The sequence below is a fragment of the Cervus elaphus genome, chromosome 9 (genome assembly GCF_910594005.1).
Source record: "Cervus elaphus chromosome 9, mCerEla1.1, whole genome shotgun sequence".
NCBI classification, from domain to species: domain Eukaryota; kingdom Metazoa; phylum Chordata; class Mammalia; order Artiodactyla; family Cervidae; genus Cervus; species Cervus elaphus.
In genome coordinates, this window is record NC_057823.1 from 44,356,144 (window position 1) to 44,371,081 (window position 14,938).

Genomic DNA, 14,938 nt, shown 5'->3' on the forward strand with positions numbered 1-14,938 from the left:
TAGTTACTAACTAACTAGTAGCTGATAAGTTTAGTGCCATTATAATCTACGTACATGTAAATAGAAGTGTTCTATGAAACTATCCGACACAGGGTCTGACCATTCACTGAATTCTCATGCAGCTACTCAACTCTCCAGGAGGGTTTTGCTTCAAGTTTCTCTTGAAGCACTTCGAAGGTATTACCTCATATAGAGCATCACAAATTATTTCTCATCTTGGGTCTCTTCACATAAGCTGAAGACAATGACTTCTTTCTCCATTGTGGGTTGACTTGTTATCATGTGTGTGGTCATCCTTGTTACCTCCTACGGATTCTTGATTCTACTGTATCTTGCCTTGTACTGTGCAGCTCATCAAGCCAGACATTAGGCTCTTTATGTGTAAAGTCTTATAACAGAAGATCTTGGTGAAGCCAGTACTTCAGGCTCACAACGTCAAGCTCCAGTGTCTCTCTGGTAGCCCACAAAGGAGAGATTAAATACCTCTGTGGTATTAAATAGCCCTGTGGTCACGAGAGACACTATGAACTACGGAGTATGTTATCTCAGTCCAGCCCTGGTAGATAATTAGATCAGGTACCAGGGGGCAGAGCCAAATTCTTCTGGGAACAAAGTCACCCTCAGGCTTCTGCTCATCAGGATGTTGGTTAAACAGAAAGGTGAGATTTAAACCCTAATTCACGTTTTTCTACCTTTGTGACCTGGGCAGTTTACATCGTCTCCCTCCCGTATGTTTCCTCATCCTTAAGCTGGCAATAACAATAGACCTTTCTCATAGAGTTGTCCTAAGTGTTAAATGAAATAAGGCTTATGAACAGTATATCCCACTTGGTCTTTATTTCTATTGAGATGAATTTTTGGAAGTCAAGTATATCACAAAATAGCTAATATTGATTTTACCTGAATTAACTGTAATGGATGATTTTGATGTGTGGAAGTTAACAAAAAATGTCACCCCAGTTCATATACTGAGGCATAATAAAATCAGATTGAAAACTTTGTGGCTTAGTTAACATGGAAGAGGAGGCTGCATTTTGAGAGAGGAGAGTTTAACTGACAGGTGTTGGGTGGGTGGGGTTTTTTTAGAGGGAAAGAAAATTGCTTTACACTATTGTGTAAATGTTGCCAGGCATCAATGTGAATTAATAATAATTGTATATGTGTCCTTTCATGAACCTTTCTCAAATGAGCCTTCCTACCATCACCATTCCACCACTCTAGGTCATTGAAGAGTGCCAGACTTGGCTCTCTGTGTTGTATAGCAGCTTCTAGCTAGTTATCTATTTTACACATGATAATGTATATATGTCAATGCTCTTTTCTCAATTTCTCTTAGCTTCTCCTTCCTCTGCATTGTCCAAAGTCCGCTTTCTACATCTGCATCTCCATTTCTTCTCTGTAAAAAGGTTCATCAATACCTTTTCCTAGATTCCAGATGAATGCATTAATATATGATATTTATTTTTCTCTTTCTGACTTACTTCACTCTGTGTAACAGGCTCTGGGTTCATCCCCTTCACTACAACTGATTCAAATTTCTTCCTTTTTATGGCTGAGTAATATTTTATGTATGTAATTTACATTCCTACCAACAGTGCAAGAGGTTTCCCTTTCTCCACATCCTCTCCACCATTTATTGTTTGTAGTTTTTTGATGATGGCCAACCTGATTGATGTGAGGTAATACCTCGTTATAGTTTTGATTTTCATTTCTCTAATAATGAGTAATGTTGAGAGTATTTTTTCATGTGTTTATTGGCTTTCTGTATTTTTTGAGAAATGTCTAAATCTTTTCTCCATTTTTTGACTGGGCTGCTTGTTTATCTGGTATCGAGTTGATTCTGTATGAGTTGCTTCTATATTTTGGAGACCAATCCTTGGTCAGTTTCCTCATTGGCAATTATTTTCTCCCATTCTGAATGTGGTCTTTTAATCTTATTTATAGTTTCTTTTGCTGTTTTAAGTTTAACTAAGTCTCATTTGTTTATTTTTGTTTTTATTTCCAATTGCCTCCTGAAAAACCTGTATGCAGGTCAAGAAGCAACAGTTAGAACCAGACATGAAACAACTGACTGGTTCAAAATTGGGAAAGGAGTACATTAAGGTTGTATATTGTCACCGTGCTTATTTCAATTATATGCAGAGTACATCATGTGAAATACTAGGCTGGATGAAGCACAAGCTAGAAACAAGATTGCTGGGGGAAAGAACAATAACCTCAGATGTGCAGATGACATCACCCTTATGGCAGAAAGTGAAGAAGAACTAAACAGCCTCTTGATGAAAGTGAAAGAGGAGAGTGAAAAAGTTGGCTTAAAACTCAGCATTCAGAAAACTAAGATCATAGCATCTGGTCCCATCACTTCATGGCAAATAGATGGGAAACAATGGAAAAAGTGACAGACTATTTTTGGGGGCTCCAAAATCACTGTATATGGTGACTGCAGTCATGAAATTAAAAGATGCTTGCTCCTTAGAATAAAAACTATGACCAACCTGGATAGCATATTAAAAAGCTGAGACATCACTTTGCCAACAAATGTTCATAAAGTCAAAGCTATGGCTTTTCCAGTAGTCTTGTAGAGGTGAGTGTTGGACTCTAAAGAAGACTAAGCATGAATCTTGAGAAAGAAGAATGGAACTGGAAGAATCAACCTGCCTGACTTCAGACTATACTACGAAGCTACAGTCATCAAGACAGTATGGTACTGGCACAAAGACAGAAATATAGATCAGTGGAACAAAATAGAAAGCCAAGAAATAAATCCACGCACCTATGGACACCTTATCTTTGACAAAGGAGGCAAAAATATACAATGGAGAAGATACAATCTCTTTAACAAGTGATGCTGGGGAAACTGGTCAACCACTCATAAAAGAATGAAACTAGAACACTTTCTAATACCATACACAAAAATAAGCTCAAAATGGATTATAGATCTAAATGTAAGACCAGAAACTATAAAACTCCAAGAGGAAAACATGGGCAGAACACTCTCTGACATAAGTCACAGCAAGATTCTCTATGATACACCTCCCAGAGTAATGGAAATGAAAGCAAAAATAAACAAATGGGACCTAATTAAATTTAAAAGCTTTTGCACAAGGAAGGAAACTATAAGCAAGGTGAAAAAAACAGCCTTAAGAATGGGAGAAAATTAAAAAAAAAAAAAAAAGAATGGGAGAAAATAATAGCAAATGAAACAACTGACAAAAAATTAATTTCAAAATTATACAAGCAGCTCATGCAGCTCAATACCAGAAAAATAAACGACACAATCAAAAAATGGACCAAGGAATGAAACAGACATTTCTCCAAAGAAGACATATAAATGGCTAACAAACACATGAAAAGGTGCTCAACATCACTCATTATCAGAGAAATGCTAATCAAAACCACAATGAGATACCATCTTATGCCGGTCAGAATGGCTGCTATCCAAGTCTACAAACAATAAATGCTGGAGAGGGTGTGGAGAAAAGGGAACCCTCTTACACTGTTGGTGGGAATGCAAACTAGTACAGCCACTATGGAAAACAGTGTGGAGATTCCTTAAAAAAATGGAAATAGAACTGCCATATGACCCAGCAATCCCACTGCTGAACATAAACACTGAAGAAACCAGAATTGATAAAGACCCCCGTACCCCAAAGCTCCTTGCAGCACTGTTTACAATAGCTAGGACATGGAAGCAACCTAGATGTCCATCAGCAGAAGAATGGGTAAGAAAGTTGTGGTACATATACACAATGAAATATTACTCAGTTATTAAAGAGAATGCATTTGAGTCAGTTCTAAGGTGTATGAAACTGGAGCCTATTATACAGAGTGAAGTTAGTCAGAAAGAAAAACACCAATACAGTACATTAACGCATATATATGAAATTTAGAAAGATGAGACAGCAAAAGAGACACAGATATGAAGAACAGACTTTTGGACTCTGTGGGAGAAGGCGAGAGTGGGATGACTTGAGAGAATAGCATTGAAACATGTATATTACCATATGTGAAATAGATGACCAGTCCAAGTTCAATGCATTAAACAGGGTCTCAAAGCCGGTGCACTAGGACAACCCAGAGAGATGAAATGGGAAGGGTGGTGGGAGGGGGTTTTGGACAGGGGGACATATGTACACCTGTGGCTGATTCATGTCAATGTGTGGCAAAAACCACCACAATATTGTAAACTAATTAACCTCCAATTATAAGAAATAAATTAATTTTTTAAAAATGCTAAGTGTGGAAGAATTAATGCTCTCAAAATATGGTGTTGAAGACTCTTAAGGGTCACTTAGACTGCAAGGAGACCAAACCAGTTAATCCTAAGGGAATTGACCCTGAATATTCTTTGGAAGGACTGATGGTGAAGCTGAAGCTCCAATACTTTGGCCACCTGATGCGAAGAGCCTACTCATTGGAAAAGATCCCAGTGCTGGGAAAGGTTGAAGGCAGAAGGAGAAGGGCACAACAGAGGAGGAGATGGTTCGATGGCATCATTGACTCAATGGACATGGGTTTGATCAAGCTCCAGGAGATGGTGAAGAATAGGTGGCATGCTGCAGTCCATGGGGTCACAGAGCTGGACAGAACTGAGTGACTGAACAAGAACGACTCTAGGAAGTAGAACAAAAAGGATATTACTGTGATTTATGTCAAAGAGTGTACTGCTTATGTTTTCCTCTAAGTGTTTTATAGTTTCTGGCCTTAAATTTAAGTCTTTAATCCATTTAGAGTTTACTTTTGTGTATGGTATTAGGAAGTGTTCTAATTTAATTCTTTTAAATGTAGCTGTCAAGTTTTCCCAGCACCACTTATTGAAGAAGCTGTTTTTTCTCTGTTATATATTCTGTTTCTTTTGTCAAAGATAAGGAGCCCATAGGTGTGTGGGTTTATCTCTGGCCTTTCAATCTTCTTCCATGATGTATATTTCTGGTTTTGTGCCAGTACCACACTGTCTTGATGACTGTAGCTTTGTCATGTAATATGATGCCAGTAAGGTTGATTCCTGCAACTCTTTTTCTTTCTGAAGATTACTCTGGCTGCTTGGGGTCTTTTGTGCTTCCCTACACATTATGAAATCTTTTGTTCTAGTTCTGTGAAAAATACCATTGGGTGTTTTGATAGGCATTGCACTGAATCTGTAGATGCATTCAGTAATATATTCATTTTTACAATATTGATTTTTTCAATCCAGGAGTGTGGTGGATTTCCCCATCTGTTTGTGTTATCTAGATTTCTTTCATCAGTATCTTGCAGTTTTCTAGACAGAGGTCTTTTGTCACTTTAGATAAGTTTATTCTTAGGTATTTTATTCTTTTTGTTGCAATGATGAATGGAATTGTCTCTTTAATCTCTCTTTCTGATTTTTCATTGTTAGTGTATAGAAATGCAAGGGATTTCTGTAAATTAATTATATACTAAATATAATCACTAAATTAGTGATTACTAAACTCACTGATTAGCTGTAGTAATTTTCTCATGGCATCTTTAGGGTTTTCTATGTATTGTATCATGCCATATGCAAATCTTGAGGGGAGAGACTTGTTTTTTTCCAAAGTAGATTCCTTTTATTTCTTTTTCTTCTCTGATAGCCATGACTAGGTCTTCCAGAACTATACTGAATAATAGTGGTAAGAATGGGCACCCTTGTCTAATTTCTTATCTTATACGAAATTCTTTCAATTTATCACCATTGAGAATAATACGAAATTCTTTCAATTTATCACCATTGAGAATAATGTTTGCTATGGGTTTGTCATGTATAACCTTTATTATGTTGAGGTAGGTTCCTTCTATGCCTACTTTTGGAATTTTTTTTTTTATCATAAATAGATGTTGAAGTCTGTTGAAAGCTTTCTCTGCATCTATTGAGATGACCATATGGTTTTTATCTTTCAGGTTGTTAATATTAATATGCCTTATCACATTGATTTGCTTATATTGAAGAATCTTTGCATCCCTAAGATAAACCCTACTTGATCATGGTGTATCATCCTTTTAATTTGCTGTTGAATTCTGTTTGCTAGAATATCGTTGAGGATTTTTACATCTATGTTCATCAGTGATATTCGCCTGTATTTTTCTTTTTTGTGTGATATCTTGGTCTGGTTTTGGTATCAGGGTGATAGTCACCTCATAGAGTGAGTTTGGGAATTTTCCTTTCTCTGCAAGTTTCTCAGTATTTGAGCAGAATCACTGTTAGCTCTTCTCTAAACGTTTGGTAGAATTCACCTGTGAAGCCATCTGGCCCTGGACCTTTGCTATTGAAAGATTTATGATTACAGTTTCAATTTCTGTGCTTGTGATTGGTCTGTTCATATTTCTTTCTGGTTCAGCCTTGTAAGATGATACTTTTCTAAGAATCTGTCCATTTCTTCCAGGTAGTTCATTTTATTGGCATATTGTTGCTCTTACTAGCCTCTTATATTACTTTGTATTTCTGTGCTGTCTATTGTAACTTCTTTTTCATTTTTAATTTTATTGATTTGAGTCTTCCCTTTTTTTCCTCAGTGAATATGGCTAATGATTCGTCAATTTTGTTTCTGTTCTCAAAGAACCAGCTTTTAGTTTTATTGATCTTTGCTATTGTCTCCATTTTTTTTTTAATTTCTACTGTGACCCTTGTGATTTCTTTCCTTCTACTAACTTTGGGGTTTTTTACCTTCTTTTTCTAGTTGTTTATGTATAACTTTATGTTGTTTATTTGAAGTTTTCTTATTTCTTGAGGTAGGCTTGTATTGTTATCAGCTTCCCTTTTAGCACTGCTTTTAGTGCATCCCATAGGTTTTAAGTTGTCAGATTTTCATTGTCATTTGTTTCTAGTTATTTTCTGATCCCCTTTTATTTCCTCAGTGATCTCTTAGTTATTTGGAAGTGTATTGTTTAACCTCCAAGTGTTTGTGTTTATTTTTTTTAATAGTATTTCCCCCTGTAGTTGATATCTAATCTTCTAGTGTTTTGGTCAGAAAAGATGCTTGAAATGATTTTAATTTTTTAAAAATTTACTAAGGCTTTATTTGTAACCCAAGATGTGATCTATCCTGGAGAATATTCCTTGTGCACTTGAGAAAAAAGTTAAATCTACTCTTTTTGGGTGAAATGCCCTGTATATCTCAATAATGTCTATCTGGTCCATTGTATCATTTAAAGGTTGTGTTTCATTAATTTTCTTTCTGGATGGTCTGTTCATTGGTATGAGTGTGGTTTTGAAGTCCCCCACTATTATTGTGTTACTGTCGATTTCCCCTTTAATAGTTGCTAGCATTTGCCTTGTGTGTTGTGCTCCTATTGGGTGTGTATATGTTTAAAATTGTTATATGTTCTTGGATTGATTACTTGATCATTATGTAGTGTCCTTTTATTTTTTTAGCAGTGTTTGTTTTATTCTATTTTATCAGATGCAAGTATTGCTACCCCTGCTTTCTTTTCATTTCCATTTGCATGGAATTCATTTTTCTGGTCCCTCATTTTCAATCAATATTTGTCATTAGGTCTGAAGTGGGTTTCTGAAGGGATTTTTTTTTTTTTTTGGGTATTCATCCAGCCAATCCGTGTCTTTGGTTGGAGCATTTATTCCATTTACATTTAAGGTAATTATTTATTTATATGATGCTATGATCATTTATCTTATTGTTTTGGGTTTGTCTTTGTAGGTCTATTTTTTTTCATGTGGTTTCTATCTCGGGAAATTTATTTCACATTTGTTCTACAGCTTGTTTGTGGTGCTGAATTCTCTTAGCTTTTGCTTTTCTTTAAAGATTTTGATTTCTCCATCGAATCTGAAGGAGATCCTTTCTGGTTAGTGTAATATTTATTGTGAGTGTTTTCCTTTCATCACTTTAAGTATATTCTGCCACTCACTTCTGACCTGCATTGTCTCTTCTAAAAAATCAGCTGTTTGCTTCATAGGGATTCCCTTGGGATTCCCTTTTATGCTATTTGCTGCTTTTAGTAGTTTTTGTTTGTATTTAATTTTTGTTAGTTAGTGTTTCTCTTTAGGTTTATCCTGTTTGGGACTCTCTGCATTTCCTGAAATTGGGTGGCTATTTCCTTTCCAATGTTAAGGAAGTTTCATCTATAATCTCCTTAAATATTTTCTCTAGACCCTTTTTTTCTCTTCTTCTGAAAACCCCTATAATTTGAATATCAGTGCATTTAATGTTGTTCCTAATGTCTGTGAGACTTTTCTCAATTCTTTTCATTCTGTTTTCTTTATTCTGCTCTGCTTCAGTTATTTCCACCATTCTGCAGTTCTTCTCACTCAGCCATTCTTCTGCCTTAATTATTCTGCTATTGGTTCCCTCTAGTATATTTTTCATTTCAGTTATTGTGCTGTTCATTGCTGATTGTTCTTTATTTATTCTATGTCATTGTTAATCATCTCTTGTATCTTTTCACTCTATATCTCTGTTCTATTTATCTGTGCCTCCATTTTATTCCCAAGATACTGGATCATCTTTACTATCATTACTTTAAATTATTTTTGACATAGAATGCATATTTCTTCTTCATCTGTTTGGTCTTGTGGTTTCTTACCATGCTCCTTCATCTGCTATATATTTCTCTCTTTTCATTTTGTTTAATTTGCTGTGTTTGGGATCGCCTTTCTATAGACTGCAAGGTCACAGTTCCTCTCATTTGTGGAATCTGCCCCTAGTGGGTGAGGTTGGATCAGTGCCCTGTGAAGTTTTTCTGGTGGAGGAACCTGTAACTGTGTTCTGGTGGGTGGAGCTTGATGGTGCCTTTAGGTAGGTGGAGTTTGACGGTGTCTTTCTGAAGAGCAGTGCCACAACCAGTGGTATGTTTTGGGGTGTCTGTGGGCTTGGTATGGCTTTGGGAAACCTGTCTGCTAATGGGCTTGGATGTATCCCTGTTTTGCTAAAGATTTGCTGTAAAGCATACAGTCCTGGAGCTTGCTGGCCTTTAGTGTTGAGATGGAGGTCTTTGGGAGAGCTCTCATCAATTGGTATCCCATGATTTGAGTGTTTTCAGGTGTTCCAGTTTGCTGGACTTGAGTCTCCCAAATCAGAAGTTCAGGCCTGACCCCTTTCTGGAGCCCCAAGACTTCACATGCCACACAGAACAAAAGAGAAAGGGATAGAAAAAGAATAAAGTGAACAAACATACAAACAAAAAGAATGAACTGACAAAACCCCGAGACAAGTGGTTAAAGCAACACTGAACTGAAAAGAACACTTGAAGAAACTCACACAATTAGCAAAAAAACAGTAGAGAAAAAAAAAGGAAGTATAAATACAAGCGAAAAAAGGACAATAAAACCAGTAAGTTCAGTTCAGTTCAGTTGCTCAGTCGTGTTCAACTCTTTGCGACTCCATGGACTGCAGCACGCCAGGCTTCCCTGTTCATCACCAGATGCAAGAGTCTACCCAAACTCACGTCCATTGAGTTGGTGATGCCATCCAACCATCTCATCCTCTGTTGTCCCCTTCTCCTTGTGCCTTCAATCTTGCCAGCATCAGGGTCTTTTCAAATGAGTCAGTTCTTCGCATCAGGTGGACAAAGTATTTGAGTTTCAGCTTCAGCATCAGTCCTTCCAATGAACACCCAGGACTGATCTCCTTTAGGATGGACTGGTTGGATCTCCTTGCTGTCCAAGGGACTCTCAAGAGTCTCCTCCAACACCACAGTTCAAAAGCATCAATTCTTCTGCACTCAGCTTTCTTCACAGTCCAACTCTCACATCCATACATGACTACTGGAAAAACCATAGCCTTGACTAGATAGACCTTTGTTGGCAAATTGATGTCTCTGCTATTTAATATGCTGTTTAAGTTGGTCATAACTTTACTTCCAAGGAGCAAGCGTCTTTTAATTTCATGACTGCAGTCACCATCAGCAGTGATTTTGGAAAATTCTTCAAAACCAGTAAATAAACCCATAAATGTAAAGAAACAATGAAAAAGAAAAACTAGAGCAGCAAAAATACAAAACCGATTACATAGAAAGAATGCAATGTAAACAAACAGTATGGTAGAAATAGAAAAAAATAAAATAAATTCATTTAGAAGAAACAGGGTTAAAAAAAGGAAAAAGTAAGAAAAATTATGAGAATAATAAAAAAGAACAACATTAGAACCGTAAGAAAAAGAAAATATGTAGAGACTGGTAGTAAGACAATTTTTCTGTGCACTCAGTTGTCAGTTTCCTGGCCACACAGTGAGCTCCAGCCAATCTGCCTACTCAGGAAGTCCTCTAATGGTTTTAGGAATGTCTCTGGACCTGCTGTGGGCACTGTGGGGATGGCTCGGTGTCAGATGTGGCCTTACTCTAGCTTTTACTGGCTTCCAAAGTGTACAACTGGCCCTGAAGTCCACAGCTTCAAGCCAGTTGTAAGGATTTAATCCATTGCCCCTATTTCTGCATGAGAGAATTCCCTTCCTTTTCTTTGCTCTCACAGCCCCTGGTGTTCAGCTTTGGTTTTGGCCTTGCTTTTGTTTGTAGGCCACTCTCTGGCATCTGTTCCCTGCCCAGACAAGAGGGGGCAAAGCAGCAGCTGCCCCAAACTGCCCACTTGCTCAATTGGGCTGGGGAGAGGAAAGGGTCCAGCAGGCACAGATGGGATGTATTTGGAGTGCCTGCAGTGGCAGTTGCCTACAGGAAGTTGTTTTAGCCTGAGGAAGGTCATATGTACTCCCAGGGTTGGTCCTGAGTCATGGGTCCGTTAGCAGTGCCAAGATGCATAGGCTCCCAGGAAAGCGCAGACAGTGACCTATGCTTGGTAGCAGCTTGGTAGCAGCTATGTCAGCCATTATGCCCACCTCTGGGCAGGAGCATCTTGTCCCCAACCTCTCGCACTCATGCAGCCTTGGCGACAGCTGGTGGACCAGCTTCTGGGGTTGCAGGAGTGGCCCGTCCTACCTCAACACTTGTGTAGGTGGCGTCCTGCCATCTGTGATCGCACAGAGTTAGAGGGTCCTCATGACAGTAATCTCTTGCCTCTGTGGCAGTCCCTAGCTTTTTTCTATAGAGTCCCTCCACTGTGTCATGCTAACCCACTTAGAGATCCCCCTTCAGGGAAGTCAACCCCAGTCCTCTCCCTGGGGCCTGACCTCCAAAGTCTGAGCCTTAACACCCAGCCCATACTCACTACAGTGGGCACACAGACAAGCATCTCAGACTGGGACGTGTACGTTGGAACTCATCTCTGTGCTGAATTTTCTCCACTTTGCATTTTGTGCATCTGTTGCTGAACTTTCCTCTGAGGTTTCAGAGCTCCCCTCTGTTGCAGTCTGTGCAGGGTTTCCTGCTAATTTTTTCTTAGTCTAGCTAAAGGTTCTTCAAAAACCTTGCTGAGTATTTTTTTATTTCATTGTATTGTCTTTCTCATCACTGTTTCATTGGTTTTTATTCTGGTCTTTTTTCTTTTTAATTATTTAATTATTTGGCTGTTTTGGGTCTTAGTTGCAGCATGTCGGGTATTTGTTGTAGCATGCAGGTTCTTCATTTCAGTGTTCGAGCTTCTATCTAGTTATGGCATGTGGGCTCCAGATTGCATGAGTTCAGTAGTTGTGACTCACAGGCTTAGTTGCCCTGTGGCATATGGGATCTTAGTTCCCAAACCAGGGATCAAACCCATGTTCCCTACATTGGAATATGGGTTCTTAACCATTGACCCATCAGGGAAGTCCTTACTCTGATCTTTGCTACTTTCTTTATTCTATTATCTTTAGATTAGGTAGTTTGTTCTTTTGTAGTTCCTTAAGGTTTAAAGTAAGGATTTTTATCTGAGATTTTTTTGCCCCTTGAATTCATCACTATAAAATTTTTAGAACTGCATTTGCTGTGTCCACTAAGTTTTGGCATGTTGTTTTTCCATTTTGATTTGTCTTTTACTTTTAATTTTCCTTTTAGTTCTGTTTGGCCCACTGATTGTTTAGAAATATGTTGTTTAATTTCCACATAGTTGTATATTTCATAGTTTTCCTTTGTAATTGTCTTCCAGTTTCATACCATTGTGTTTGGAAAGATATGTGATATGATCTCAATCTTCTTTAATTTATTCAGTACAGTTCAGTCACTCAGTTGTGTCCGACTTTTTGTGACCCTGTGGACTGCAGCACACCAGGCTTCCCTGTCCTTCACCAACTCCTGGAGGTTGCTCAGACTCATGTCCTTTAAGTCGGTGATGCCATCCATCTCTTCCTCTGTCGTCCCCTTCTCCTCCTGCCTTCAGTCTTTCCCAGCATCAGGGTCTTTTCAAATGAGTCAGTTCTTCACATCAGGGGGCCAAAGTATTGGAGTTTCAGCTTCAACATCAGTCCTTCCAGTGAACACCCAGGACTGATCTGCTTTAGGATGGACTGGTTGGATCTCCTTGCAGTCTAAGGGACTCTCAAGAGTCTTCTCTAACACCACAGTTCAAAAGCATCAATTCTTTGGTGCTCAGCTTTCTTTATAGTCCAACTCTCACATCCATAGCCTTGACTAGATGGACCTTTGTTGGCAAAGTAATGTCTCTGCATTTTAATGTGCTGTCTAGGTTTGTCATAGCTTTTCTTCCAAAGAGCAAGCATCTTTTAATTTCATGGCTGCAGTCACCATCTGCAGTGATAAAGATCTGTCTTGAAAAAGATGATAAAGTGATAAAGTGCATAAAAAGTGATAAAGTGATAAAGTGCAGTGATAAAGTCTGTCACTTTTTCCATTGTTTCCCCATTTATTTGCCAGGAAGGGATGGGACCAGACGCCATGATTTTAGTTTTCTGAATGTTGAGCTGTAAGCCAACTTTTTCACTCTCCTCTTTCACTTTCATCAAGAGGCTCTTTAAATCTTTGCTTTCTGCCATAAGGATGGTGTCATCTGTATATCTGAGGTTATTGATATTTCTCCCAGCAATCTTGATTCCAGCTTGTGCTTCATCCATCCTAGCATTCTTCATGACTTTAATTTATTAGGACTGCTTTGTGGCCTGACACAACCTATCCTTGCAAATGCCTATTCACTGTTGAATATGGGCTATTAAAATCCCTTACCATTGTTTTTTATTCTCTGTTTTTTCCTTCATATTTGTCTGCTTTATCTATTTGGGTGCTCCAATGTTGGGTGAATATATATTTGTGATTCTTATAGCCTTCTATGACACCTCTATCATTATATAAAAAGCTTCCTGTTCTCTTATTATAGTTTTTTCCTAAGGTCTATTTCATGTGGTAGATGTATAGTTATCCTTGATATCTTTTGGTTTCTATTTCTGTGGAATCGTTTTCTACCTTCTCACTTTCAGTCTATGGATGGCCTAAAATAAAAAGTAAGTCTCTTGTGGACAGCAAAATTTTGGTCTTTTTTTTTTTTCTTCCGTTAGGCCATTATGTCTTTTGATTGGAGAACTTAATCTATTTACACTTAGATATTTAGTAATAAGTTTGGATTTATATTTGCCATTTTGTTAATTATTTTCTGGTTTCTTTGTTCCTCTCTTGCTATGTTCTTTTGTATTTTGATGAGTTCCTGTAATGTTTTGCTTTCCAGCTTTTTGTTGCAGTGTACCCTCAGGCAGCACATAGGTACTTATGTAGCCAAAAGTCTTCCAGGGAAAACTGGGAACTGGGCATTTTTGTAATTCCATTTTTATATTTTATATTTATATTTCTCCTTTTGCTGCCATGTTTTTCATGTCACACCTATTATATCATTGCCAATTTCAATGTCATGAAAACTCTCCATATGCTTTTTCTTAGAGATTTATTTATTTATTTATTTTGGTGTTACATTTAGGTCTTTAACTTATTTTAAGTTAACTCTTGTATATGGTGTAATATAAAAGTTCATCTGCATTCCTTTTCATGTGGATATCCAGTTTTACCCACACTATTTTCTGAATAGATTTTTTTAATCAATTAAACAGTCTTAACATCCTTGTCAAAGATCATATATTCCTGCTTGTTGCTTTCTATCTATTACATTGGCCTATATGCCTGTTTTTGTTTCAGTACTACCATATTCTGATTTCTGAAGCTTTGTAATATATCTTGAAATCAGGAAGTGTGTGGCATCCAACTTTGTTCTTCTTTTTCAAGAATTTGACTGAGTGTTCCTTGAGAGTCCATATGACTTTAGTATAGGTTTTTTTTAAATTTTCTTTAAAAATGCTATTGGGATTCTGATAGGAATTGAGTTGAATCTTTAGATCACATTGTGTAATTTCATATCTTAACAGTATTGTTTTCAAAACTGTAAATATGGGATATCTCTTTTATTTGGGTCCTTAGTTACTTTCAGCAATATTTTGAAGTTTTGAGCCATGTTTTCTAATTTTCACCCTCTTGATTAGTTTTATTCTTAAGCCTTTTACTCTTTTAGGTTTATTCTTAACTCTTTCATCCTTTTTGATGTTATTTAAAGTAGAATTTCTTTCTTAATATCATTTCCAGATTTTTTTATTGTTACTGTACTGACTTTGAGTGCTGCAACTTTGCTGAATTTGTTCAACCAGCATTTTTTACTTTTTAAAGATTTTTATATATAAGATTATGAAAAATGATAAGAAAAATAAATGCAAAAAAGGCAAAATGGTTGTCTGAGGAGGCCTTACAAATAGTTGAGAAAAGTAGAGAAGTGACAGGCAAAGGAGAAAAAAAAAAGATATATCCATCTGGAGCAGAGTTCTGAGAATAGCAAGGAGAGATAAGAAAGCCTTCCTAAGTGATCAATGCAAAGAAATAGAAGAAAACAATAGAATGGGAAAGACTAGAGATCTCGTCAAGAAAACTAGAGATACCAAGGGAACATTTCATGCAAAGATGGGCCCAATAAAGGACAGAAACATGGACCTAACAGAAACAAAAGATATTAAGAAAAGGTGGCAAGAATACACAGAAGAACGACTCATGAGACAAGTGCTCGGGCCTGGTGCACTGGGAAGACCCAGAGGAATCGGGTGGAGAGGGAGGTGGGAGGGGGGATCGGGATGGGGAATAC

General features: G+C 37.5%; 1 protein-coding gene across 1 annotated transcript in view; it reads left to right on the top strand.

The window, feature by feature from the left end:
* The window catches only part of PGBD2 (piggyBac transposable element derived 2), a 149,897-nt gene that overhangs the window by 62,596 nt on the left and 72,363 nt on the right, over positions 1 to 14,938 (top strand). The gene's annotated exons all lie outside the window — the stretch shown is intronic.